The sequence below is a fragment of the Macrotis lagotis genome, chromosome 1, assembly GCF_037893015.1.
Source record: "Macrotis lagotis isolate mMagLag1 chromosome 1, bilby.v1.9.chrom.fasta, whole genome shotgun sequence".
In the NCBI taxonomy this organism is placed as follows: Eukaryota; Metazoa; Chordata; class Mammalia; order Peramelemorphia; family Peramelidae; genus Macrotis; species Macrotis lagotis.
Genome location: NC_133658.1, coordinates 39,272,949 through 39,289,919, shown reverse-complemented (window position 1 = coordinate 39,289,919; position 16,971 = coordinate 39,272,949). Strand labels below are relative to the sequence as shown.

General features: G+C 38.5%; 1 pseudogene; it reads left to right on the top strand.

Annotated features, from left to right (window-relative positions):
* The first annotated feature begins 383 nt into the window (after positions 1–383).
* LOC141496074 (segment polarity protein dishevelled homolog DVL-2 pseudogene) lies at positions 384–2,621 on the top strand (annotated as a pseudogene).
* The last annotated feature ends 14,350 nt before the right edge of the window (positions 2,622–16,971 follow it).

Here is a 16,971-nt window from a genome sequence, read left to right as displayed (position 1 = left end):
TAGGTTAAAAATCTCAACCCAGTCACATATTACTTGTGTGCTTTTGGACCAATTATTCAATCTCTATGTATCTGGACTTCTTCATCTGTAAAATGAAGGAATTTGGATTAGATGGTTTCTAATGTGCCTTCCTATTTTCTAACTATGATTCTATGGTCCTTTCTAGGTCTGATCTCAGATACTTTGGTACCATAATCAGGTTCTGAGGTTCTCTGTGATTCAATATTGTACTGTTTCATAGGTCTGGGTTTCCAAAGCAAATCTTATGATTCCTCCTCAGCACTTTGACTCTGACTCAACACACATTAAATGAATGATCTGTGCCAGACAAGACTCCTAGGATCAAGGAATTTTAAAAAGACTGAATTTCGGCGGGCGGGACCATGGCGGGCAGCGGCGCTGCTGGACTCGGCGGGGCTGGCGAGACGAAGGTGATTTACCATCTGGACGAGGAGGAGACGCCGTACCTGGTCAAGATCCCGGTCCCGGCCAAGTGCATCACCTTGGGAGACTTTAAGAGCGTCCTGCAGCGCCCCGCCGGGGCCAAGTACTACTTCAAGTCAATGGACCAGGATTTCGGAGTGGTGAAGGAAGAGATTTCAGATGACAATGCCCGATTGCCCTGCTTCAATGGGAGGGTGGTCTTTTGGCTTGTGTCCTCAGATAACTCACAGCCAGGAAATGCCCCCCATCCCCTGAAGCTCGGGCAGAACCCTCATCTCCACCCCCACCATTGCCTCCCCTCCCTCCTGAGAGGACTAGCGGCATTGGGGACTCAAGACCTCCATCCCTCCACCCTAATGTATCTAGCAGTCGAGAGAACCTGGAACCTGAGACAGAGACAGAGTCAGTGATATCTTTAAGGCGAGAGTGTTCCAGGAGGAGAGAGAGCACTGATCACGTTGGTGGAGGCCATTGACCTAGTGGTTCTTCCCGCCTGGAGCGATACCTGGCTGGTTATGAGAGTTCCTCTACTCTCCTAACTAGTGAGCTGGAGAACACCAGCCTGGGAGATTCAGATAAGGATGATACCATGAGCAGATTCAGTAGCTCCACAGAACAGAGCAGTGCCTCCCGACTCCTCAAGAGACACCATCGAAGGAGGAAACAGCCCCACCTCGACTGGAGAGGACTTCATCCTTCAGCAGTGTAACAGATTCCACCATGTCTCTCAACATCATCACAGTCACACTGAACATGGAGAAGTACAATTTCCTGGGCATCTCCATTGTGGGCCAAAGCAATGAACATGGCAATGGCGGCATCTGCATTGGCTCCATCATGAAGGGTGGTGCTGTGGCTGCAGATGGGCGAATTGAACCAGGGGACATGCTACTGCAGGTGAATGACATGAACTCTGAGAACATGAGTAATGATGATGCTGTACAGGTGCTGAGAGAGATTGTGCACAAGCCTGGACCTATTGTGTTAACAGTGGCCAAATGCTGGGATCCCTCTCCTCAGGCCTACTTCACACTCCCTCGAAATGAACCAATCCAGCCAAATGACCCTGCTGCCTGGGTGTCTCATTCAGCAGCTCCTACTGGCGCCTTCCCTGCCTACCCAGGTTCTTCTTCCATGAGCACCATAACCTCGGTTTTCCTCCCTGCCTGATGGTTGTGAAGGGCATAGCCTCTCTATACACACAGACATGGCATCTGTGACCAAGGCCATGGCAGCCCCTGAGTCTGGGTTGGAGGTCCGGGACCGTATGTGGCTCAAGATAAGTATCCCCAATGCCTTTCTGGGCTCAGATGTAGTAGACTGGCTTTATCACTATGTGGAGGGATTCCCTGAGCATCAGGAGGCAAGGAAATATGCCAGTGAGTTACTCAAGGCAGGCCTCATCTGACACACAGTCAACAAGATCACCTTTTCTGAACAGTGTTACTATGTCTTCGGGGACCTCAGTGGGGGCTGTGAAAGTTACCTTGTGAAACTGTCTCTGAATGATAATGATGGATCAAGTGGAGCTTCTGACCAAGACACACTGGCTCCCCTGCCTGGGGCCACACCCTGGCCTCTGTTGCCTACATTCTCCTACCAGTACCCAGCCCCACATCCCTACAGTCCCCAGTCTCCCCCTTATCATGAACTCTCATCCTACAGCTATGGAGGGGGCAGTGCTGGTAGCCAGCATAGTGAGGGAAGCCGGAGCAGTGGGTCTACACAAAGTGATGGGGGAATAGGACGGACTGGGAGACTGGAAGAATGGGGCCTGGAGTCCAAGTCAGGCAGTGGGCAGTGGTAGTGAATCAGAGCCATTGAGTCGTGGTGGCAGCCTCCACTGGGGTGAAGATTCTGGTGATGCCACCCCTCCTCCACCCAGGGGATTGAGGGGGGTGGAAGTAGCCTTCATTCCATCCTAATCTCCATCCCTGTGGGCCACCTCCTGGTGGCCACCCCCTCCCTTATAACCCCATGATGGTGGTTATGATGCCTCCTCCACCACCCCCAGCAATTCAACTTCCTGGGGCACCTCCTGTTCATGACCTGGGCTCTGTACCACCTGAGTTAACTGCTAGTCAACAGAGCTTCCACCTGGCCATGGGCAACCCCAGTGAGTTTTTTGTGGATGTCATGTAGGACTTTTTCTATCACTTGACCAGAGTTTTCTTGTATTATTTGTGTCTTGATTTTAATTCCTAGCATATGAGTAGCCCTTCCCCCTCACATTTCTGTAGCCAAGACTCATTTTTACACCATCAGTCCAACGTGGTTTCTTTTTTTTTTTTTTTTGGTGACTTAATCCAGCCAAGAAATTGTTACCACCTTTAGTGCCTGATTTGACTCTTTTCATTAGGGTTGCAGGAGATTTTATATAATAAATGTTTTTTAGGGGAGGAAAGGGGAAAATGTTCTTATACTTTTTGGTACTTAAAAAAGATATTTTTCTCAAATGAAGTAGCCCTGTAACAGTCCCTTCCCATCTTCTTTGTCTTTACACAAATGTTGGGGAGTAATAAAGGGTTGGGGATGATGTTGTGGGGACCCTTATTTCCACCTGGCTTTAGAATTCAGGAGCCCCAAGCAAGGGCTCCATAGCTGCCTATATTGCTATTTATTTTAGATTTTTGTGTATAAAACCCTAAATAAAGCAATAGATGGGGAAAAAAAAGACTGAATTTCCTTAGATGCTAGCTACAACTAGCCACTAGATGGCGATCTTGGGAATTCATTTCTCAAAAAAGTACGGAGCATTTACTAAACTGACCATACTCGATATTCTCTTAAACAAATCAAACTTTTAATATTAAATAAAACTCGCGTCTGAACAAATTCTTGTTGTATAAAGCTAGGACATAGCAGCAATTATTGTTGTTATTGTTGACCTGGACTATTAATTGATCATTTGATCCGAGGAGGGAATAGGAAATAGAACACTACGAGTCGCTACAATTGCAAACATTTAGCTCCTCATGAATAGCTGGTATAACAAGGGCCAACAAACCTCACTTGCAAGTCACTCCTTGGCCTGTTAAGTGATTTGGTGTCATATGGATTTTTATCATCCCAAGCACTAGAGCAATCCAATTGTGAGTATTTCCTCATTACTTAACAAGATGCTACATCTTACAGTAATTAGCAAATCCAGTTTTTTTAATTAGGAATTATTTCATATTTCATCTCAAAACCTCTTATTTTCTAGGACTAATTCAGAATCCAAGATACTGAATATGCAATTTATTAACAATATAGCTGATAATGACATAAAGATGTAAAATCTGTTATATTCTAATACATAGTAAAAACACAGTCAGAGTCACCTCAGATTTTTCCTGTGATGTACAATACTTTTTGTACTTCTGGAAACATAGTTCCACCATTCATTTTACTCAAGATACCAAGCAACGTCTCCACTTAAGATTTAGCACCACCTGTCCCACCAAATAAAGGTTAAAACATTAAGAGAGTATCTTCCTGTTCATAATTGCTGACTTGAGCTGTGATGAATAAAGAGCTCTATTTTTACTCTAGATCATCTGCACAGAAAGATGAAATAAATGAGGAATTTGGAAAACATAAATAGCCTGCAAAGAAGAATGATACAGAAGCTAGTCAGTCAGTCAGTCAAGAAACACTTATTTAAGGTGAATTTGTACTAGACACTGAGCTAAGCACTAGGGATTCAAAGACAGTCCTCCTATTTTTGCCTCAACTTTGGGCATTTGTATCTAGATAGTTGAGATTGAGCATTTTCCTAATGATTCTTCTTCTGGATTTTGTAACCTATGAATTTCTAATTTTCTCAGTTACTATCACTCTTTTTTCTTTGTGCCTTTCTATAGTATATAATTCAGAAGATATGTAATCCTGTATGCATACACACACTATGTGCACATATAACCCCTTACAAAGCTTATTAGCATTTAGCTTGATCTTATTAAGGAAAGGATTCCTAGTCATACCACATTGTTAGATAACAGTGAACAGGAGATGGCTTTGAAGAACCAAAGCTTAGCAGATGGTAGCAGAGAAGAGTTTGGAACACCAAAGCCAGATGTGGCAATACAAGAGAGAGTAGGGATAAAATATTCCACAAAGAGAACATCAGAAGACATGTACCACATGGGTTCCTGGTACATATGCTCTTAATGCAGGTACCCTCTCTGCACAGATTTCTGTTTCGAGCCTATAGCCACATATATTCCTTAATTGTGTACTCTCCATGTGTAGTTCATAGAAAAAGAGAATCAGAGCTTAAAGGAACCTTTTAGTCATCTAGTCTAACCCCTTCATTTTATAGAGCGGAAAATTGAAATGGAGGGTGTTTAAATACTTTGCCTAGGGTCACATAGCTAATAAATTATCTGAGACAAAATTCAAATTCAGATCTTCCTACCCGTGTGCTTCTCACATCTCCTGCTATTGCCTCCTTCCCTGTATTCTAAAATGAAATATTCCTTCCCCTTGCCGAGGTCAATGTCTCTCCATGTAACCTCTATTCCATTTTCTCTCATCCTCTCCATCAGATCCCCTTTCCAATCATACTCATTCTTTCTCTAATCTTCTATTTCTCTATATGATGCCTACAGATAGATCCAAGTTTTTTTATCCTTAAAACAAACCCTCAGTAGATCCTGTCATACCTACCATCTATTATCCTTAGTCTCTTCTCTACTCATCTAAATGACTTAGAAAAAACATTCACAATTAGTGGTTACATTTGACTATAACTTTGATCTGAGGAAGGGTTCATAATCACCACTTAGTTGATCAAAGTTGTTTAGTAGCAATATAAATATGTTCATTTTGCCTAGAGTTGCTTATGCTTTCTAGCTTTTGGAACATAGTGAAAAAATGCCAATGTGGTATTTGTTCAAGTGGGTGGCTGACAGATACAAGTCTTTCACAATTCTCTTTAATGATCTCACTCTAGACACTGCAACAGTTCTCCCTAGTTCCCATCACAAACAAGAATTCTCTTGATTTTTAGATTTGGATGTGCTATGATGTACAGGACTCTCTGTATGTATTTCTTTAAACCAGCAATTGCTACAAAAGTTATCAATCTGATTTATCATTACAAAGTAGTATGGAACCACAGATCCCAGGATTATTTTGGTGTTGTTCTGCTTCTAAAGTTTGTAATTATTACAAAGGGATGAGGATAGTTTAGTTACTATTCATCTAACAAACTATGGGCACATATTTTCCCATGGGAAACTTTGTTGCCTCCAAGTAGAACAAGGTATAAATTTGCTGCACTCAATTATCTGTTAATATTTTACCCTTTTCACCAAATATTCCACACCCTCCCCCACCCATCTGCTGAGCCTCAGTGATTCCACTCTGTCTCCATTTTTTTGGTCATTAAAATTATACAGTATTCAATTTGGGGAGTTTCTATCTTGTTCTTTTATGGAAGACATTCTATCCCTGTTAACCTGATCCAGTCCAATCCCCCCAAAACCAGCATACAGAAACAAAAACACAATGACTTCTTTCAGGACACTGAGCTGGTTTCATCTCCTTGTTACTTATATCATCCCTACCTCCTTTTGAAAGTTCAGGCTTGTCATCTGACCCAGTTAGAAATCTAACAAGAATTCTTGTTCTGCAGGATTCCATGTCATCAGAAATAACTCTCCCTTTGGTTTTATTGAGTAGAACTGCAGAGAGTGACATTCATCCTCTTTACTTGTATAAATTTAAGACTGGGCAATTCCATAAGAACTTTACTATGGTTCTGGGACCTGAAGGAAGCATAGTTAAAGCCCTTGAATTCTAAGAATTGCTGGTTATTTCAGGTACCCTCTTCTTGGGTTCAACTGGTGAATGACCCATGACCTCCAGGGGCTCTAATTACTGGGGCAGAGTTTAGCCTACCTCTTTGCAGAGTTTGAATATGACCTAAATTTTCCATTTATCATTCTCATTGTGGAGGTGGAGGAGGGTACTCTCTTCCCTGCCTCCTGCATGTAGCACAGGGACAAGCTAAGATTCCAATGACCTTAGAGTTCTCTGAAACTTGAGATGGGGGGGGGGGGGTTAGTTAATGAACGTGACATTCTTTCTCCTTTGAGAATTTGGGCACAGACAAACAGAATGTGCTTTTCAGGGAACAAATCACAATACTGGAGAGATCCCTGATGGGTATTTATTCTTGAGGTGTTATTCATTAGTTATTCAAAAGGATACTGCAGAGAGGCAGAACTTTTTTGGAACTATGTTGGGTTCTAGCATGTTCTGGGATAAGGTATATACCTCCCTTTCTCATTGTCATAATGGTACACACTAATCCCTCAGCCGAGAGGATGGGATTGTTTGGGGGTGTCCCTGAGTACTCCTTTATATTTAGTTCTTCAGATTCCTTATTGTTTTACTTCTACAGGTACTGTAGGGATGCACTTGGACATGGAAATGAATGCTGGATGTTCAGGTAGGGAAACTTCACCAGGGACATCATGAACTTGTGTTTGATAGAATCCTCTTTAAAATAGGCAAATGCAAGAAGATTTGGGGCTTGTTCTGTTTGATTCTAAGAGCTTAGGAGTTGTATTCTTTTTAAAACTTCCATAACAGGACTAGGTGGATGCTATAAGAGATTTTTGGAGCTCTCATTGTGTGATTAAAACATGAATTCTCCTCTCCCTAACCTTTTTTTTGCCTTTCTGTATAAGGACTGTAGCAAAGAGTTTCAGAAGGAGCTCTACTGGGGAATTTGTAGGAAAACACTCAGGTAAATAAAGGCAAAATTGGATCAAATAGTCTATTATCCTTCACTTCTACCTTGGATCTTGACCTGGAAGAGAGAAGTGATCATCACACCATCCTCTCTATGATTTTGGGAGTCCAAGGGAATTCTTCAGTTATAGTAAGATCCTCAGTATTCTCACTTTCTATTTCAGCTTTCCCTAACTCAAGTGATAAAAGGGGACAAAAGTGGTGAAATTTGCTGTGGTATTATCATAAGTGACAATCCACAAAACATCCTTCTCTTGAAAAGATTCATGACATCCATTGACTGAGCACTTATAACAATATCTTATGGAGAAAATGTGAACTCAGGTGAGTCAAAAACTCTGTTCTATTGCCTTTGGAAATATCAATAAAGTTATTTTAAATAATTGAGGATATGTTCGTTTTCAGTTAAAGTTTAGTAAAGTAAAGATCATTATTTTTTCCATACAAGTTCAAGGACTCCCTAAATTCTATTCACCAACATCAGTTTGAGAACTCCTATCCTAATTTAACTCTCTGACTCAAGTCTCTTCTCAATCACATACAACTGTCAGCTACATAGAACTGTCAAAGTATTATTCATTATGCACAGATCTAATGATGTCATTTTTGCTCAGAAACTCTCAATGACTCCTTCTTATCTTTTTCCCAAATTCAATTTTATTTTTATCATTTAACAAAAAAAGAAGAAAAAAGAAAACCCTGCAATAATTATTCATAACTAAGAAAAACACATTCCCATATTGGCCATATTCAAAAATAGATCTGTATATCTAGTGCATCACCTCACCATCAAGAAGTGGGTAACATTCCACATTTTGGGTCATCTGGAATAGTGATTGATCCTTTGGTTGATAAGAATTCTTATGTCTTCCAAAGTTGTTTATTTTCACACTATTGTTGGTATAAATTGTTGTCGTTTTGTTCAATCTATTCTGTTTCAGATCAAAGTGAGCTTTAAGTGATGCCCACTCCCCTCATCCCTTCCTTCTTTGTCTAGACTCTAATTTATACTTTCTATTTATTCCTCATGTTGATGTCACAGTTCCTAAGGGATGTTTGTATTAAGCTTCCTCCTCTGATTAGAATGCAAACATATCATCTTTATAAAAAGGATTGCTTGTTTACATTCACTTTTTTTGTTTCTCTCATGTTTATATTTCAAAGTTTCTATAAAGCTCTGGGGTTTTTTTTTAGCAACAATTCTTGGAATTCCTTTATTTCATTGAAGGTCCAAATTTTTTTTCCCATCTTTAGCATTATAGTTATGTTGCTGGGTAAGTTTAATGCCTCTATCTTTTGCTTTGGAGAATATTGTGTTTCCTATTTTCTGTTTCTTTGTAATGGTAGCTGCTAAAATTTGTGTAATCTTAACTGTGGCTCCTTGGTACTTGAATTCTTATTTTCTTACTGTTTTTCATATTTTTATTTACCCTGGGATCTCTGGATTTTGACTATAACAATCCTAGCACATTACTTTAAGGCTTCTTTCAGGAATGGACTGATGAATTAGTTTTATTTTCACTTTGCTTTTTAGCTATAAGTGATAGAGAAATTTTCTTTCATTATTTTCATGATTTATTGAAACAGAATATCTAGTCTCCTTTGGGGGAAATGGTTTTCAGAAAGCTCATTGATCTTTTTTCAATATTAGCACTTTTTTTTTCAAGCAAAACACATTTTTATATTATCCATTTTACAAAAAAACAAAAAATAAAAATGTAAAGAAAGTGGTGTGTGGGAGGAGATGTATACTTCAGTATTTATAGCAGCTCTTTTTGTGGTAGCTAAGGATATGTTATTATATATTATTAAATATATTTAATATTATATTATTATATATTCTATACATAAAATAGATATATTAAAATGTTGTTGAAGGAATAAATGTTGCAGGATAGAGATCTAAGCACAGGAATTGTGCAGATAAGAGCAAATAGAGGGACCAGGACTGTAGTCCCCCAAATTTTGGGATTTCTCTCTAGAACTTCCCTGAAGTTGATACACAAAGACCACCCTATCTGTGAGGCACTAAACTAAGGATGATGGGCTCCCTAAGAATTCTTTTAACTCTCCCCCTTCATCTACTTTTACACAAATATCTTTTTTGCTACAGTAATTATACTTCCATTTATGTATGCTTGGATACTCCACAACCTTTTCTCCTGTGGTGTTTTCAGTGATTCTGGAGGTACCATCATTTAGAGATGATTCCCTTCATAGAGAAAAGGAGAATCCTATTTACCTGGCTATAAAGGCATCAGGAGTTGTCTGAGTTATGTAATGAGTAGAGAAAAAACCAATCTGCAGTTGGTGGTGAATTGTTGAGAAAAACTTGGTAGGGGAAAACCAATATAATTTATAAATTTTCTGGATATGTTTTATGAACGAATAACTTTAAAGAAATTTGCCTTGAACAAAGAGAACAGCAGATAAAAATCTATTGATAATATTTAGTAGAAATTAACAAATTTGTTTACTGCTTCAAAACCTCAGACACATGGTTGAATATAACACAGGACCACAGTGTTATAAATTGGGATTGAAGGCACTTTACTGGTTATCTGGCACAATGCCTTCATTTTAGAGCTAAGGCACCTGAGATCAAGAGAAGCAAAAGAATTTTTCTGAGGTCACATGGCTACTACATGGCAATGCTAGGACTGAAATTCAATTCCCTTCAAAAAATATCCAGGAGTTCTGATGAACTGCAATGTCATTAACCCTCTCAGTGCTCAGGATCTAGGTAAAGGCCAGTAGACCATCTGGAAAACTCATCCCACAAAGACATAATTTTGTTCACTTATGGGAAAAATATTTATTGGGAACCATGAAACACATGAATTAGAGAAAAAATTCTTAGTTAAATAATGATCCCGAAATAAATCCAGGACAATTTGAGACCAGTCAGAAATGTTCTCCACATCAGGGGAAATTCCTAATTTAATTTAAACATATGAATCTTTATGATGTGGCTTCAATAGGATGAAAATAAAATCTTTAACAATAATCCTAAAAATATTACACAATTAATGCAGAAAAGAGGATACAAGCCTTTTCAGAAGACTTTTGAATTTTCTAACCCCTAGAATAAAGGGAGAAAGTGTGAGGGGATAAAAAGAGACTATTGGCTGTTACTCCTCTGCCTTCCTAGTCAGAAAGTAGGTGATAAATGTAAATTTGTTGATTGGCTAATTGATATCAAGAAGTGAAGCTCTTTATTGCTATGTCCTCCACAATGGAGCCAGGAAAGAGGAAAGCAGAAAAAACATGCTTGCTCTCTTGGAAATTAGATAGAGAAGAAGGAAAAGAATCAAGAAACTATTGCTATGACCATCTGCAAGAGAAGAGAGAAGATGATTAGAAAGCTCTCACCTACTTCCACTCTCGTTATTTGAATCCAGACCTGCTCAGCTCTATCCTCTTGAGGTTTGGGAATAGTCTCATGCCTTCTCTGTTAGGAATTCTATCAAATCAGAATCCCAGAACCCCTTGGATAGAGATTTTAAAGGCAATTATGGAGTTAGTTTCCATTTTCCAAGTAGGCATTTAATTTGAAGTTAAAGTAGTCCTGCTTTATTTGTAATAGAAATCTGTCTTCTAAATCCCTGGCCTATTGAGGACTATTACACTCCTCTCCACCAAGACCTATAATCCTGGCTAAAGCTGAGTGAACAAAGCATTTTCTTTCTTCCTCCTCTTCCCCAAATTAAAAAAAACAATCTAGGAGACCATTTATCAATCTACCTTAAGATATTTCCAAGGATGTTTGAATAGGAAGGCTCCTAATTTTAAAATCATTATAAATTACTGAAATGGAATCCCCAAACCAATTATATTTTAGATTGTCTTGAAAGGCATAATTCCCAGAAAAAAATGATATAGAAGTTCCGATGTACCTGTGACCTAACCAAATGATATCTGAAGTACTATGTTCAATTTATGGTTCAATTTCTGTTCAAACCTGAATTTTGCTAGAATGAAAGCTTTTCAATTTCATGTAATTGAAATGATCTTTTTGAGTATTGCTGCCTCTCTTCATGTTTTCCTAAGAATTTTTCCCGGTCAAGCTGTAAAAAGTGATGATTTAGTTATTTTCTAGTTTTTTATGGTGTAATCTTTAATATTTAAGGTTACATATTCAAGGTGTTAGGTGGTGAAAATTTCCACCAAACCTTTTTCACATTTTTCTAGCAGTTTTCATCATATAGAGAGTGCTTTTGCAAGCACTTTATGCATACTAACCACTGGATTCATTTGGCCAATGGTTTCTTATCTAGTCTATTCATTGACTAAAACACTTTTTTTTAATGCCTTAGAAGAAGAAAGTACCAAACACCTGAGGCAAGGAAGGCTTTTGTCTTTTACCTGAATCACACTGGCAGTACTTCTACCCTTGAGTCAGCTACCTACTCTGGCTGCTTCATCTGCACATCTTCAGACAAAAATCAACCTGTTGCCCTGACCCAAAATTTGGGAGGAAAGTATAGAACTGCTTTCTATTTAGAAATAGAAAACCCCAAATTGGATCCTCATATCTCATCGCAGAGTTCTCTGCTTTTCAAGGCTTTTCACACACATGAGTTTATTATCATAATATATTTGTGACATCATCAGGATTGGCATTTTAATTCCTATTTTGCATATGAGGGGAATAAGGCCAAGAGAAGTTGTGAGATTTTTCCAGGTTCATGTGGTTGGTGACTTTCCCTTAATGAAGTGAGAGCCCTTGGAACTGCAAAGCTTTTGAGTCATCTCCAGTTCACAGTTCCTCCCTTTAGCCTTCATAGATGCAGCATTTGGGGGTGTTTCTCTAAAATTCTTCTTAGTACCTGATAACACATTCATCAGTGCCAACAAGACTCACTGGTGGTGTCTGGGAACAATGATTTAGTGTCATGATCCTTCACAGTCCCTTGAGAGGGGCTTCAACCACATTGGCTCTCACTTCATTGACCACTGAAAGATCTTAACATAGGAAATATTAGGGAAGAATCTCTGCTACTAATTGTGTGATATTCGATAAATCAATTCCCCTTTGGGGACCCAGTTCTGTATTTGTAAAAATGAACAAGATGGTTTTTACAAGTCAGTTGCAGTTTTAAATCTAGAACTCTGATAGAAAATCACCATACACACATATGTGTGGATACATACACACAATACATATATGTTTGTGTATACATATATATCACATATGCATTTGTGTATATTAATATCTGTATTCTTGTGTATATATATAATTATATATATATATCCATATATCTGAATATATAGATATATCTCACCTATGTGGTACAGTGAATAGAGCCCAGGACCTGAAGTTAGGAAGGCTCATCTTTCTGAGTTCAAATCCAGCCTCAGGCACTTACTAGTTGCATGACCCTGGGCAAGTCTCTTAATCCTATTTGCCTCAGTTTCCTCATTATAAAGTAAGCTGGAGAAGGAAATTACAAACTACCAGTATCTTTGCCAAGAAAACTTCAAATAGAGTCACAAAGATTCAGGCATGACTGAACAACTCAAAATCAACTAAATACGTCTGGGTGTAGGTATATGTGGGTGTCTTCCATAGGAGGAGGTAATTACTTAAACTTTCCCACTTTTCACATCCTCCAGATAGATAAAATTGTAGCTATCACAGATGATTCTTCAATCAAATTAGAAAGATACAAGAAAATCTAAACATGTAACAAAACTATGAGGTAGTACTATTATCTTGCTTTTAGCGTCTTTCTAATCTACACCATTTTCTGTGACATTGGCAGAGACTGACCTGAACAAAATAATAAAGTAAATGAGCTTTGCGGGTATGAGGGAACATTCCCAGACTTTCCTTTCTGGGTTCTTTCCCCCTTAAAGTAGACCCATTTTCCACCCTTCCATTCCTTTCTCCTTACACTGCTATAGGTTCCATAGATGATTTCAGTTGGCACACAAAAGATGTCTAAAGGGGTGCAGAAAGGTAAATAACAAAGGAACTTCCCTTCCCTTTTCAGGTATTCCATATTACATTACCCCCATATAAAAAAGTCAAGAGAGTGGGGGACATGTGTAATTAGTGGGAAAGGAGTGGGAAAAAGTAGATATATAGAGAATGCATGTAAGCAGTGACTACATCTGGCCAGGCACTTAGGTTGGTATCTCCATTGAAGTATCTCCCTGACTCTGTTGTTGATATTTTATTTCCCCGAAAAACTGTCTATGTCATCTGCTAATATAGAGAAGTCATCAGAGATAAGCAGCTTCCTCAAGCAAGCTACTCATAGCCAGGGTTACTCTACTGCATCATTCTACCATTTTCATGGCTCTGTTGAGTGATTTTTTTGCAGGGTACATTGCTGCCACCTCCTGCCTACTTCCCCAAATTGCACTTGCTGAGTGTCCATTTCTCCATAGGAAGAGGCTCAGTCCTTTCAGTTTCTAGCTTATAGGGGTGATCTTAGCTCTTTTGTGTGACAGACCCAGCCGCTCAGCCAGTCAGAGAATGTTTAGTCATGTAATCTGTCACTGAAACTTCTTTCCTTCTGCCTATTTCTCAGCCATCTTTTCATTTCCTACAAGCTACTCTCCTCTAGATTTCTCTAACAAGTCCCAGAAATCTTTTCATTTTAGATCACTTGAGCCCTGGACCTCACACATCATAAATCCCCTCTACCCTTATATTGAATCATTTCTTCCAGATATATATGTTTGTGTGTGTGTGTGTGTGTGTGTGTGTGTGTGTGTGTGTACTGCTTTTCCAATCCCTTTTATGTGTTATTTTCCCCTGTTAGAGGTCAGGGATTATCTTTCTTTGTGCATGTATTTGTGCTTAGAACATCACTTCATTTGTAGATGTTTTTGCTTTGTTGTTGTTGTGATTTGTTCTTTGCTTTTGACGAAGGCTAATTACATCATGAATGAGATCTTGACTTGCTCCTGAATTGGACTTAAGTGAGGTAGAATTGCCCCAAAGTCATCAGATTCATTCTCTCTTCCTGAGTCATTGAAGCTCAGTGATAGGACAAAAGTCAAGACAGTTGGCAATGATCCAGTGGATGATCTTGGCTTCTTTGATGTCTGGCCAAATACAAAGATTTCTGCCTTCATGGCTATTGGAACAAATTTTGTTATCTGCTCCTGTTGGGAAAAGTCTTCATGGGCTTAGGGTAGACAATCCCTAACTCACTGAGAGGTTTGAGGTTCTTGGTTACCTTTAAACTGGTTTAGTCCATCTGCTGAGATGGTTTACCAAGGGGTAACCACTATGCAAGCTTTAGCTTCTTAGAGCCACAGGTGAGAATTGGGTGAAGGCAGATACCAAAGGTGGACAAATAGCAGCAAGTTCTCACCCTAGAGGTACTAGTCCTCCCTGAACATTCATGTACCCCTTGAGGCACATTGAATCTGCCAGTGTGACTGGAGAAGGAAAGGCCAGATCAGGAAAAGATGGATGAAAAGATCCAAGGAATATTTTCCTCCCCTCTTCTATAGTACTTATAACTATCATTTTCTGAACCTGATCAGAGAATGAGGAAATTCTGTCCCCTTGATTATTGAGGAAGAAATAGCTTTAAGGTTGAATCTTCCTCCTTGTTTTAATTGGGACATCTTTGTAAATCAGCGTTAACTGACTGGTACTTGACTCTGAGCAAATCACCTTGGGATATTTGCTTAACCAAACTGGAGAAAACACAGTCTCCCTTCACAATGCTCAGGTCATGAGTCCCAAAGACGGGGGGGGGGGGGGGCATCAATTATAAATAATTGGTTTCATTAATATATTTTATTATTACACCACAATCATTTTCCAATAAGCCATTATCCTTTCCCCCTAGCAAGATAGTGACCATATGGGACAATGTATACAGCATTCCACACCTATAGTCTTCCAGTATTCTCTCAAGAGGTGAAAAGAGTGTTTCCACCTCTCTTCTCAGGTCAACATTTGTCTTTGCAATTTTTTGGAATTCAACTTTTATTTACATCATCTTAGTGATGGTCAATATTGTTCTTCTTGTGCTTTGTACTGTATTTCTTTTCTCTGAATTTCTAATGATAATCATTCCTTTAAGTAGGTGTTATTATAATTCCTGTTTTATAAATTAGGAAACTGAGGCAGCTAGAGGTTAAATGACTTGCTAGTATGTTTCGAGGCTGATTTTAACCTCGCCTTCCTGACTTCAGTTCCAATCTTCTACCCATTGTCTAATATAGCCTAGAATCATGAATGAAGAACTAGAAAGGATCTCAGAACACTAGTCCCTCTTATTTAACAGATAAGGAAACTAGGCCCAAGGAAGTTAAATGGATTGCCAAGTTCTCATCATTGATAATTGTCTAAACAACATTGGTCTTTGAGATCCCTTTGAAATCTTTATTCATGCTTCTAAGCTAGATGTGCAGTGGGTCCAGAGCACTGGACCTAAAGTCGGGAAGAGCTCATCTCCCCACCCCATCTCACCTTGCAGAATAGCCAAACTGGAGAAAATACAGTCTCCCTTCACAATGCTCAGGTCATGAATCCCAAAGGAGGAGGCATCAATTATAAATAATTGGTTTTATCAATATATTTTATTATTACATCACAGTCATTTTCCAATAAACCCTTATCCTTTTCCCCCTAGCAAGATAGTGACCATAGGGGACCCGCATGTTCTGCATCCTTGATATACCAAAGCCAACTACTTGCTTCAGAAAGCAAGTCTCTCAGGAAAAAAAAAAAACTCCTGGAAAACCTGCACACTCTTATTTCTTAGTTGATGTTATGCTTCTTTCTTGATTCGGCGTGGTGTAGTACTTTGGGATAGACAAGTTAGAGTTTAAGGTCACATGAAACTGCAAATCTGTTATGTACAACCTGATTATTCCTTTGAAATATAAAATATAGTTATCATGTAAATTTTTTTATTTCCTCCACCTTACCACCTACCTTTACCCACAAATTTATCCACACATGTGTGTTTACATATATATATTATATATACATATACATATATATATATATTTCTGGATGCATATAACATCTTCCTTCATATGTCCTTTGTGGTTAATTTAGTTAGCTAATAGTCAAAATGAATTAATTGCTCAAAGTCGTTATTAAAACAATATTGTTGTTACTGTTTGTAGTGTTCTTTCTCTTGGCTCTGCTTATTTAGGTCTTCGTAATTTTGAACAAGGCTAACCATATTTTTCTAAGATCACTGAATTCTTCTTATAGTACTGTAGTATTCCATAAAAATCATACACTATAACTTGGTTAGCCATTCCCCAATTAATGGGGTCCCCACAATTTATTCTTTGCCATTCACAAAGAAAGTTGCTATAAATGTTTTAGAACATATAGGTTCTTTTCCTTTTCCCTTTATCATCTTTGGAAATAGATCTAATAGTAGCATCACTAGGTCAAAGGCTACAGGCAATTTATTAACTCTCTGAATATAATTCCCGGTTGCTTTCCAAAATGGTTAATCTGTTCACAGTTCCATCAACAATGAATTAGTGTGTCAATTTTTCTACATCTGCTCCAACATTTGTCCCATTCCCTTTCAATTATTTTAACCAATCTAATAGGTGTAAAATGATATCTCAAAATTGTTTTAATTTACAATTCTCTAATACATAATAATTTAGAGTATTTTATTGCTTTTTTTCTTTATTGGAAAACTGTCCAAATCCTTTGATGATTTATCAATTGGGGAATGACTCATATTTTTATGGATTTGCCAAAATTTTTATATATTTGGATATGAAACCTTTATCTAAAAAATGATCTATAAATTGTCATCCCAATTTTCTGCTTTT